The sequence below is a fragment of the Rousettus aegyptiacus genome, unplaced genomic scaffold, assembly GCF_014176215.1.
Source record: "Rousettus aegyptiacus isolate mRouAeg1 unplaced genomic scaffold, mRouAeg1.p scaffold_m13_p_11, whole genome shotgun sequence".
Taxonomy (NCBI): Eukaryota; Metazoa; Chordata; class Mammalia; order Chiroptera; family Pteropodidae; genus Rousettus; species Rousettus aegyptiacus.
This window is the reverse complement of record NW_023416286.1, coordinates 63,595,460-63,608,857: the sequence shown is the minus strand read 5'-3', so window position 1 is coordinate 63,608,857 and position 13,398 is coordinate 63,595,460. Positions and strand designations below refer to the sequence as shown.

The 13,398-nt window shown below is 33.0% G+C and overlaps 1 long non-coding RNA gene across 1 annotated transcript; it reads left to right on the top strand.

Moving 5' to 3' along the window:
• Positions 1 to 6,348: 6,348 nt before the first annotated feature.
• LOC118609385 lies at positions 6,349 to 12,357 on the top strand. Its single transcript, XR_004953389.1, has 3 exons — positions 6,349 to 6,523; positions 9,384 to 9,485; positions 11,062 to 12,357. It is a non-coding gene; the product is annotated as an uncharacterized LOC118609385 (long non-coding RNA).
• The last annotated feature ends 1,041 nt before the right edge of the window (positions 12,358 to 13,398 follow it).

The window sequence follows — 13,398 nt, the reverse complement described above, 5'->3', positions numbered from 1 at the left end:
CTAACTAAGAGAAATAGATGATAGATATCTATTCCTTTTCCTAGATAGATGATAGATTAGGTAGATGATAGACAGATGATGATAGATAGATAGATAGATAGATAGATAGATAGATAGATAAAATAGACAATGTAGTTATATGAACAGATAAATTAGATTTTAACGCAAGATGAATTCCTATAAAGAGGTATATTTTATAATACTAAAGATATCAATCAAAAGAAAGATATCATAATCAAAAATCTATATGTATCCAAACACATAGCTTCAAAAAAATATAAGCAAAATGTGACAGAAACAAAAGGGGAAAAAATGCAAATACCCAATCATATATAAAAACTTTACCACAAATCTCCAGATAGCTATTAGAAAAAGCATACAAAAAATAATAAAGATATAAAATATCTGACAATTTTAAAACTTTACCTAATTAGCGTATGTAAAACATGTTAGCAATGAAAGAATTAAATTTTTTCTAAACACTTATGAGCTATTTTTCAAAATTGACATATCTGGACCATAATGAAAGACTCAACAAATTTTAAAATATTGAAATAATTCATAGTATGTTCCAAAAACAGAAATAATTTTCAAAGACATACCAATAATCAAAAGAAATACAAACCAATAATAAAATAGCCAAATAAAACTGGACATTTCATAACACAGAATGTCAAAATAACCAATAAACATATGAAAAAGAGCCCAACATTATCAGGTATTAGCAAAATGCAAATTAAAATCATAATAAGATGCTATTATAAATAAACAAGAAAGGCTAAAATTCAAAAAAAATAAAGATAATATCAATTGATAGAATGACATAGAAGTAGAACTTTTATACACTGTCAGTGGAAATGGAAATTGGTCAACCATTTCAGTACAATTATATATGTGATATATATGCATTCTCTAAAGACCCTGCAATCATTCTTAGTTATACAAAGAACAGAAATTTACACAAATGCTCATCAAAACACATATGCTAGAATGCTCAGAGCAGCATTATTCCTAGTAGACTCAAGCTAGAAAAAAATCCATCATCAAGAAAATGGCCAAATAAATTGTGCTATATTCATACCATGAATTACTATAGGGCAAAAAGAAATTAACAAACTACAACTACATACAACGGAAATAAATCTCTTACAGAAAATGTTGATTAAAAGAAGCCGGATACAAAAAATATATATCTACTATATGATTCCATGTATAAAAAGTTCAAAAACAAGCAAAATTAAGTCATGTCAAGCCTGAGGGTATATTGTCTGGAAGGGGGAATGAGGAGACTTCTGAGATGCTAGTAATTTTCTGGCATCACAAATGTGTTCACTTGTGAAAATTGTTTGAGTTCTATATTTATGATTAGTCACACACACACACACACACACACACACACACATATAACATTTTTAAAATATTTACATAGAAGTAAAAAAAAAATCAGGAAAAAGAACTCTAGTTTGTACTGAAGATACCTGACTATAAATATTTAAACCTCAATATATCCGAAACTACTTCCGGAGGATGCTTAAATTGGTGGACTTCAGAAGAACTCTCAAGCTGATCACTATATCTGGCCCACCAAGAGAAAACAAAAAACAAATGAGAAATAGGAGTGACTTTAAAATACCAGGTAAAAGGGGTATCTTTAGCAAATTTCCCTTTTCTGCTGTCACTCACAGCTGACCGAGCTGAGGTTTGAATGCACAGGCATTGCTTTGGAAGCTATCTTTAGAGAAGATGTTTATTCAGCTTTTGTTTTACATCAAGCTAATATTGAACTGAAATTTAAGATGTATATTTTATATAAAATTAAGATACATATTTCAGATTTAAGAATCTTCCAGAGATAGTTTCAGATACTTAGTATGTACCTCAACTTACGATTTTCACAGCTCCTAAATAGAAACTCTTTCCCATTAGGGGTCCTAGCATGAGAGATATATTTCACATATAATCAGACTTTCTACCAGTTGTTCCGCAGTCACTTTTAGAATTCTTACTGTCCATGAATTGGAACAGTTCCTTGTTTCATGTCTATGCTGGTGCTTATCTCCACGTTTCTGGTGACTTTTTTCTCTATCTTGGGAAACAAGGAAGTGATTCCCAAATTTAACCTTCAGGTCTCTAGGGACTGGTGGCAGGGGTTAGTTACAGAAGAATTATGCCCCCAGTTATATAGCCTTTTATTTTTACTTCAACCCTTTTCTTCTCAAAGTCCATATGCATTGTTACCCTCTTTGGTTTGGGAGTATTAAAGCACAACTTTATTCTATACCTAGAACTTCTACCACCACTGACATCCATCTTTATGTGTTCATTCTGGCCTGGCCTACCAGACCCCTTTCTCATTCAGAAAAGCTCAACATCAGGAATCTGTCATGTCCATCCTACTTCCAGGTCCATCAGGCTATCAGTATGTTTCTCTATATCTGAATCTTGATTATATATAGTGTTCAGGTTCTTTCTCAGTGGGCTGGTGGTTCCCCTATAAATCAAGGAATGTTCTTAAACATTCCTAAGTTTAGGTTGTCCCTAAGTATTTTATAAATTAGGACACTTTTCTGCCAATGTCAAAAAATTACTGCTTGCCTCTACCCACAAGTATATCAAAGTCACAACTTTGTACTTTCCAAGATACCGAAATAAGCGTCAAAAATCAATTTTGCAGGGCAGGCAAGGGATAAATCAATGCAGAGAGTTGTAAAAGCTGCATCTTAAATTTCTTTCCAAGATTAGCCTGATGTAAAACAAAGAATGAATAGACAACTTCTCCAAAAATACCTTCCCAATCAATACCTCCATGTTCAAACCTCAGCTCAGCCAGGTGTGTCAGCAGAAAAGAAAAATTTGCTAAGAATGTCCCTTTGCCTGGCATTTTAAAGGCACTCCTTTTCTCTCTTGCTTTTATTTTCTCCTACTTGGTTGGCTATAGTGATCAGTATTAGAGTTCTTCCAAAGTTCATCTATTTGAATTGCAACCAGTGATAAGAAAAATAACTAAGAAATGTTGAAAATCACTCACTCACATTTGCCTACTTAGGTCTTCCTTTCCTAGATTTCTAAGATTATACTGTTCTTGTTCATCTAAGAAATTGAATTGACTCCAGCGAATTGCATTTCTTTATATACTTCTTTATCTACAGCTCCAATTTTGGGTAAACACAGTTTGTTCATGATAGTTTAAGTTTTGGGATAACAGAAAATCCCAAAGTTTCAGTGGCTTAGAAAAGCATTTTTCCTGACTTAAGCAAACTGATGGTGGGTTTAATGCTTCAGAAAATCTTTCTTCTACATAATGGCTCAGTGTCATGCCTCCGCATAGGTATTTGTTTGTATGACCACATGGCAAGGGCGAACAGGCTGCAAAAGTCTGAAAGTTAAAGGATTCATCCTGGAAGAGGCATGGGTCACCTCTGCTCTCATTTCATTAGGAATCTAAGTCAATGCCACACATAACCTTAAGAGGGCGGAGAAGTGTCATTTCTCTATGCAATCTTGTCTCAATTGAAGGACAAAAATGAACCACTGGTTAAATAAAATATATGTTGTGTAACTAATGCTTTACACCAGTCACCTAATTTAGACCAAGTCTTAATCTTTAAATAATATAAAGAAGAAAGAATTAAACATGAAGAAAGTGGACATTAAATAAAGAAGGAAAAATAGGTTTCTATTCCATTAGTGAATCAATTTGGCATAGCTTCATAAAACACTAACTTGAGAAGAATTCTGAGGCCAACCTTAGCTCAGTAGGAAAGAGTAATTTAACAGGTAAATGATATCTGCTGTGAGCACAAGAATGAGGAGTATTGCTATGCCATAGATTGATTTATTGACCCCCATTCTGACCTTCTTTCTGCATCCATTTTTTTTTTTGCATGACTTCATCTCTTGACTTGGGGTTAGTTCTGGAATTTGTTTTGGCCAATGGCATGTGGGTAGAAGTATACAATTTCTAAACCAAGACCTTAACATCCTTCTGTGTTTCCACTTGCTGTCTCATGTCTCTCTGCCATTCTCATAATGACAGACCCCAGGTGATGCTGTTGTCCCAGGAGAATAAGAGAAACATGAAAGGCAATCATCCTGGTCCCCACAACCTGAAGCAGAGCTGCCCCAGGCATCTCACAGAGTGAGAAGCAAAGCCACAAAGAGAGCCCAGTATACATCAGCTGAACTTCTGGTAACCCTCAAAGAGACAAGAACAGTTACAAACGATTGTTGTTTTAAGCCATGAAACTTCTGGGTAATTTGTTAAGCAGCAAGAACTAATCAATATATGGTCATATGCCAGCTGCTGGTCATTCATAAATTATGGTAGATGGAAAAAGAAAAAAGAATCTATAGAACAAAAAGGATGGGATGCTGTCACACAAAGGAAAAAGAAAAAGAAAATTTTGAGGATTAGGAAAGAAAAACAAGAATGAATATATTTAATATGACTTTTCTGAAGAGTCAGGATATATGAACTAAGAATGTATGTTCTGGTTTGTGACTATATTCACATGAAAAAAATTTCAAAGTTATGAAATTTAACATTTTAATATTAGAATTTATTTTATTTTAAAATCTAGGAAAATAAATGAAATTGGAACAGTACCTGACAATATATATGAATGATCATTAATAATAATTTTATAAAATTATAAACTTGAACATGATGTCCATTACGAAATCTTATTGTATTAGAAATTAAGAGATGTCTGAGTTTAGGAGGGTGTGACTTTTGGAGAAACAAAATAAAGCATTATTTTAAACAATAAAACCATATAATTCAGTGATTTAATAAGATATATAAAATGTAAATAGGTTTTTCAAGGTAAATTTCAGAATGACAATTTTTCAAATGAGATTTTTAAGAAAGCTAATTTGAAATACTTTTTGTAGTGGAGACTGATGTCAAGAGGGTAGCCAGGTTCAGCTAATATACGGAAGCAAGTATTGATTTGGTGGAAGTATAACTCCAACCCAAACTTTTAATATTTTCATAAATAGACAAGGGTGACAGCAAATAAAAAGAGTAGTGAGAGGATCCAGAGTACAGGGGGATAGATATGTTGATGACTTGGCCAAGGGGACCCCAAGCTGTTTTTCTTTCACTGATTGTTACTGCCAGAATCAAACCCAAGGATTCACACCTTCATTTGCATCAGAATCACTTGGGATCCTTTGTAAAACACAGTTGCCCAGCCCCTACCATGAATTCCATTGGCGTGATATTGGTGTTTTTTAAAAGATCTCTATGCCATTTTAAAATGTAACCAGTGTTAATAATTATCACTGATCTGACCTATTCCATGTGTACATAAATCAATTAATGATTAATTACAGTTACCAATTCTCCAATCCCAGGTTGTTCCTCGTCTCACTGCATTCAATCTGATTGGATCATGTGCTCTAATAATCAAAACCTGGAGGAACTGTCACATTGTCAAATATTTACGAAATAGCACAGTAATATTTTTGTCAGCTGTTTCACAGTAGTCAAGGTAGATTATACAAATAACAGCAAAAGATTACTAGTTAACCCAAAAGAGAATCTGCTATATCTATAGAAATGATTATTTTTACAAAAAGTACTAGTTTCCAATTACATGAAGCAGAGTACCTGTTTTAGTTTCAGCTGTGGAAGGCACTGAACAACAGAAAAGAACTATGATGTCAGAGTTTCAACTATTTAAAAATAGAATACATTTTAATTATATATGTAACATAATTGAAGCTGTATTTACAGGTGACTTATTTAAAAAATATAGAAAAAAATATTAGTTGAATATCAACCAAAGACCATGGAGAGGAGCTAGGTATATGGAATACAAAAGGGCACAAGACTGACCCCTTTACTGAAAAAAGAAGGAAGGAAAGAGGGAGGGAGAGAGGAGAGGAGGGAAGGAAGGATGGAAGAAAAAGAGAAAAAAAATCAATTTTCTCTTTCAATTTTGGAAAATATCAAGCAAATAATATCAATTTACCAATTCGAAACAACTTTACCAACCTTGCTACCTGATTGACATGACTACATTAGAAATTTCCTTTTGGAGTTGCTTTCTGTATAAATTAATATGCTTTCAACTATAGTACATTTCTAATGCTCTTACAATGCAGCCTACCAAACGACAGTTATAAAATAGGTTGTAAGTTCCTGAGCAGCTTTAGCAAGAATAAAATGTTTAACAGTGAGGACTGTTATATCCAACTTTTTTAAAATTTTTTTCTCCAAAGGGCAATCTGATTATAATTCTTCCAGATTTGGAAGTTACTCATCCGACTGAAGGGAGGAAATTTATCAGCCTCCTCTGGCCACAGCTGGGCAGATGATAGAACAAAGGGGCAGCAGGCAACATGAGCAGAAGGAGACAACAAGTTTCCTGCCCAGGCAAACAGAGAAGACAGGGAAGGAGAGGAATGGGAGGAGACGAATGAAAATGGCAACAGAAGCTTTTTTATGCCAGAAATGTAAGAGTGCCTTTGTTATAAAACACAGGCATGGATTTCCTGTTTCCATAACTTGTGATTGGTGAGTTATTTTTACATTTATCTTAATGAGCTTACACCCTGCTTTGAGATGTCATGTTATTTTCCTGACTATGAAATATATATATATATATATAATATATTATATATATATATATATATATATATATATATATATTCCTCTCCCTGATTCCATTTCTTCACTGACCTTGAGAAAGCCAAACAAGAGAATAGTCTGGTTTACACATTAACCTATGTGTCTAAGATTGTGTGGGGAGAAGGAGCAGTCACCCTTTGATAACTCTGAGGAATTATTTACCTGTGAGACTTGGTTCAGTGCTATTTACTGACTTTTATTTGTACCTTGAAAAGTTACAAAGGACCAAAAAAGTAAGCATTTCCTAAATCGTGGAGGAAAAGTTCCCCAAAAAGTATAAATATAGATTTGGCCTTGAACAATACATCTCAAATCGATTCTGACAAAAATCTTGTGTGGATGAATAAAAATTAATGGAACATGATTCACTGTGGGCATCAAATATTCAAATTAATGAAGAGCATAGCCACATAGACACAATTATTTTATTCTTCAGTTATTCCCTGCATGCTGCAGTGGACAGAGGAATTTGGAATGTGTCCGTTATTACTGCCATGCTGCTTCAGGCACTGGCTTGGGAATTAAGGACTCATGCCTTTACATAATGATATATGATTAGCACTGTGAAAGTAATTGAACTCTTTGTTCTAGACAATCCCTTGCAGTGTCAGCAAGAAGCTGGAACAAACTGTGTCATTTAACAGAGTTATGCTGTAAGTGAGAAAAACCTCTGATCCCTGCACAATTAACTTCCTAATAATTTTTAGGTTCTCAAGATTAAATGAGAGAATTAGTATAATAGGCCACGTAAATGTGCATCAGAGAAATAAAGCAATGCAAAGGCACTAAAAGGGATGGGACATTTAAGAAAATTAATAATTGCTCTCAAATATAATAAGAGACAGGTGTCAGGCTGTTAAAAGGATGATTGTTGTAACTGGAGCAGCTGAGAATAGTAAAAGCACAGCTGCTGCACAGATTAGTTGTATAGTAACAGAATACTTGTTTTGCTGTGCATTCTACTAAACTCAATTATATTACAATGGGCTCATAAAGTATCCCGATAGTAAAGTATAATGATATTGACATCTATTTTACATAATAAAATACTATAATTCAAATCATTTACCATAACTTTATGCCTTCAAAATCTCATCAAACTGGCTGTACTATTGATATTTCTCAATTTTCCTCGTTATATGTATAAAATATCTCAATAACATTTTAAGACGATAATGCAATTGCATTATATTACCTTATATTCAAAATGATCATATTTTGAAAGTAATATGTTCTCTTTGCCATTTATTAGTTCCAAACACCCTTTTATTCTGGGAGTTTAGTTTTATCAAAATGTTATTGTATTCAGTGCAGAGTGATGAGTTGTATTTCAAATATTCCTGTCAAATTTGATGAACATTCTTTTAGATAAGGACTGGACTTACACTGACCTTTAGAGAAAAAAAGAAAAAAAGGAGAAATTATAATTATCAAATGAATTTTTGTTTGTTATAATGCTATCTAATTAATTAATATCCTCATGTACAACATAGCACATAAAGTAAGAAAAGCATCAAAAAAGTAAGAAGAGTATCAAAATAGAGGTGTGACTATATTAATAGCTGTCTTTGGTATTTCTTTTGTAAAAGGGTCTATGAATAAAAATGGATTTCAGCCACCCACAACTTTCTGAAAAGGATATAATCTTTGGTGGCAAGGAAGTGGGTTGATTCAGTAAGATATTTGTTCATAATATTTTGTTTCGATAAGTTAGAAAATTTATTTTTTACACGTCTCTAAGTCAATACCATTACATTTGAATCCCATTCACGTTGGCAAGTTGATGCTAGTTTTACAAAACAAATGAATTCAATACCAAAATATCAATATACCTGAGCTGATAAACTGCTTTGAGAATTGATTTCGAACACATTTTCTATGCAACTTTAAAAACTCTTCTATAATCATTCCTCTCCCTGACAATATAAATTATCTAAATATAAGATACTAGCCATTAATTTTTCATTAGTTATCTGAAAAGTTTTGTTTCTACCTGGATAAGTTTAAATAAAGCATTCATTTTCTATTATTAAAGTTAAGTTGATACTGCAGAATTCAAATTATTAGAATTTTATTCTTTGTTTGTTTTTCTGCCTTGTTTTTGTGTGATTTGGTTTTTGCTGGAGTGAGGTTGGTGTGCAATTAAGCTTCCAGTAGTCTTTCCTAACCACTGGCCCATTGAATTGGGATCCAATGTTTAATAGACATGAACACTTCTGGCTGCTTTTCTTACAGATTCAAAAAGAATAATATGAAGTGAGGAATTTTGACAATACTGAAATTTTCTTTTTATAAAGAAGGAGAATAAAAGTATTAACTGCATTAAAAAATAGTTTTGGTTTAACTTTTTCTAAACATTTCTAAAAATTTAGTTAAAATTTTTCATATTTTCAAGAGCAGTTACTTTGCTCCTGGATTCTAAAACCTTAACTAAATTTTACTTATGAGAATGGGTAAAATAATTTAACTAAAAATTATATTATTTCTCTTGATATGGATGACTGTCAAGGGTATATCTTCAGGGTGACACCAGCATTGTTGTGGAATATTTAATAATATACTGTAATCAGTTGATTTTTCCATTATCTCTCTGTCATTGAAATTATAAACCAAGCTTCTCTAGATCTTTTGTTTTTCATTGAAGCAACCGCCAGTTGAACAAATAAGCTAGAATTCTTAAGATAATGGATATATAAAGATGTATGCAAGTAACAAAAAAAATAAAGATAATTATATTTACTTCTAGAATTATGAAAAATCCCAGAGCATAAAGAAGCATGAAGCTGGATCTTAAAAGCCAGAAATTTCAGGATTTGAACTATGTAGCATGTCAGCAACAAGGAATGTGGTGAGGCATTTTGAAATCTCTGTAGTTCTTTATATGCCCTTGTGTTCTTACCTCATTTGAATGTATTTGTTGTTTGTTTTCTTTTCTCCCTTGATCTCTGCCTTCTATTTCCAAAAATTTGCCAATGGCCTAAGAGAAGACTTTTGTTTTTCTCAGTTCTATGCCCTACACAGTGCCCCAAAGATTGCCTTTCATTTAAAGGATTCACAAATAAGTGTAAACGAACTGATCTGAACACCCCAGATTAGATGGTGGAGATGGGAGTGAGTGAAGTAATGAGCCAGGACTTTCAGTTTCTTAGCTTGAGAAACTGAGTGAAAGTTAATACATTTACTAAGATGGAGAGCCCATACAAGGGAGGAAACCCCAAGTTTTAGTATTGATATGAATCAGCAGTCCAATTTTAGATTATGTTCATATAAAGATGCCTATTAGATGAACAAGTGGATATGTCTGTATATATGAATTTGGAGATCAGAGTAGATGTCTTGGCTGAGGTTTGAAAATCATCACCACAACATAGTATTTAAAGGAATGAAAATGTATGACTTCACCCAGAGAGAAAAGAGATAAAGGTCGATAAAAGATTCAAGCACCACCAATGACTAGAAATGTCATGACTATTGCTATAAATCATTCAGTTTCTGTCCTAGGCAGACCTCCTTAGGCATTTCCAACTAGCATCAGCTAAACAGGACAGGGCATCGCCTTTATAGGATCTTCCAGTATAAAAAAGAGATTCATTGCTAATTGACTAGGGGACATACGTGATGGGAAAATAATAGTAAGTGTTAATAATTTGAAGTTTCTGCAGTGCCACCAAGATAACTTCTGATTTAGAAACATCATGCTGATGGACTGTAAATCTGAAGGGTGGTCTATAGCCTAGGCAAGAGGAAACCTTTCCTCCATGTAAACATTCAAACTGTATGCCAATCCTATAAGAGACTAGATTTCTGGCTGCAATCAATTAAAATTACTAATAGAATATTAGTCTTTTGCACCCCAAGTCACAGATCTATCTTTTCCATTCCCCGCTGGGCATGGTTTTCCCTTCTTTATCAACATCAAATCTCAGGAATGGATCCAAAATCTTATCTAGGTAAAAATAACTAATAACTTTTAAAATATTACCTTTCCCTAAAAAATGTCTTTTTACCAGAAATTTGGAAAATTATGGTGGCACCGAAACATTAAAGGTGGAATTAAAGCCCTCAATGGTGGAATTTCAGGTGATTGCATTTTGGAGCAATTAATGAGATTGGAGATGGGAGAAAAGATTTTATGCTACTAGTGGTAGTATTACCATATTTAAGAAAAAAACGTGTTTTGGAAGCAGAGAATACAAATTTAGCTAAAATGCATATCTTAGATATCATATTCCTTTCACTGAATATAAAGTTATGGTACCCTGACTCAACTGAACTCTGTATAAAGGTAAAATATGAGGTGTCAAGCTCTTTCTGAACAAAATTGATTTTTTCTTAAAGAACTGAAAAGTATCTCTCATTGGTTAAAATAATAATGCTTAAGGTTTGTTTTATGTTTATGTATTTATTTTTCTCACTTGAAACAGGATATGAGGTTCCTTTAAAAATTGTCTTCAGCATCCTTTCTCTTAGAAGGAACAAAAGCAGCATATATTAGAAAGTACTAGCTTTAAAATTAAAGCAGAAGCCCTGTTATTTGAAACACGGTTCAGGCAACACAAACAATAAAGCCATTGGCTGGAGTAAAATTTAACTGACCCTTTCAAGGTTGAAAGAAATCTTCAATCAAAATGTTTCTCTGTCACTAGAGGAAAAGCTCTGCATTGATCTGATTTAATAATGAAACCTACTGAAATAGCTCTCTTAGGAAACGTAAGCTAAAACAACAACAACAACAATAAAAACCCACTGCAACTGAGGTAAGTAGACTTGTTGAACTGTATTTCCCTGCTTCAAAGGACACTACAGATGAGAGGATTTTTTTTTTTTAAGTAAAACAAGTCAGATGAACAAAAAATTTTTTAAGAATGGTATTCTGTATTCCCATTGTTTACTCCTTTGTATATTTTTCTTAGCTGACTTTAGATGTTTCTTATATAATATTCAAATAAAAAGAGTCTGTTTTTGACACAAAATGATATTTATGGTTTGCTCTAATGCATTTTCTATCAATGTCACTGACCTGCCTTCAGGGCTATATTCACTAGTAAGTGTTCTAGTGCAGTAAATGAGTCACAGTAAATAGGATGTTAGCTTGTGTTTCATGGGAAATAGAAAAATTTTTTTTTCTCTGAAAGTTGAGAATATGATTTTCATCCTAGCAAAGTATCTTTCAATGACTCTATTTTGTTTTCCAAGTTCTAGACTACTTTAGCCACAATCACATCTGATGCACAGGGCTATCAAGCGGGACATATTAAAATCATGGATGACTTGAAATATTTGACCAGGTGAGGCCAGTGTGTCTTCTTAGTTTCAAAATGAAGAACAACAAAAATTATTACTTCTACTGATCCAGGCTGGGAGTAAATCTGATTGGTGAACCAATTCCTCACATAAAAAATGTTAATAGAAGCCATAATTCTGACACTTCCTTGAATTGTGGGAAGCAAATCTGAGAGCATACAACAAACCAGCTCCATTATTAATTTTACACTTGATTAGAACCATACAATTAAGTCTTCACTGTATGAATTCAAACCACAACAGAAAACTGTATTCAGTGATAACCAAAACTGAAAGTTGAGTTAAAAAACATGAAAACAATAGAATGCAAGGCTTTCTATCACAAAAAAAGTCACTTTACTAAAACATGTGTATATTGAATTTGATCATAATTTATATGAAAATAAAATGAACTGTCATTGAGGCCAAAGCTTATACTATCCGGATGAATTAAAGTATAAAAGTAATTTTCCAGATAATTCTATAAGTGATATTCCTTTTGCCTGGAATCTGAATTAGAGTAAAAATATTTTCTTCTCTTTTTCTACCTCTGTCAATTATTTTTATATTTTGCTCAATTCTTTACTTTGATAATTTGATCTCTTCCAATTATCCAATTTTCTCAAATAATTTTGTGATCCTTAGAAAGGCTACATAAAACGTTGAATACAGAGACCTGGAAATCACTACTGAAACAGTGGCCTGCATTATAAATAAGTATAAATACATCCAGTTACTGAACTGTTAAATAAATGGAAAACACCAGTGTTGTGGAGCGGTACTGACTTAAGAAAATATGTAGTGAAAGGAAGAAAGGGAGAAATTACTCAGAAAAAAATCTGCTTGCCAATTGATGGTAAACTAATGTTTTTCAAGCTACATCTAAATAATTTTAATGTAAGACTTTCACCTGACTTTTAGCTGTTTTCGACATAAAACAATTTCTACACACACACACACACACACACGCACACACACACTTTGTGCATTTATCTTTTGTTTGTGCCTCTGTTATAAGCACAAACACAATGAGTCTGTTTCAAACCCATCCATGAGATCTTTTTATGGTGTAAATTTTCTATTCATCAGATGGAAGTAGTGGACTCATGTTCACTTAGCATTTCACTCTCTTTGTACAAAGGAAACATTCTGGTCTAGATCAATGCCCTCTTTCCTAAGCTAATACCTACAGCTGTATTCCATCCATCAGATAAGCGGATGTTGTTAACAGAAATGTTAACAAAGAACAACTATAAAGTGAAAATACTGGTATTAAAAAAGTCAGATGTTCCCCAAAGCTAATTGTTACTGACCTGAACATTTTTCAAGCTTGTTCCAAGTAAAACCATTTAGCAAAGTATAATTGGAACTATGATAATTCAAACCCTTTGCCGAAAAGCAAAGGTCAAAAGCATTTGACTTAAAATGCACAAGTTTCTACTTCAATGTATGTGCATAACCATGGTCTAGGGCTGTGT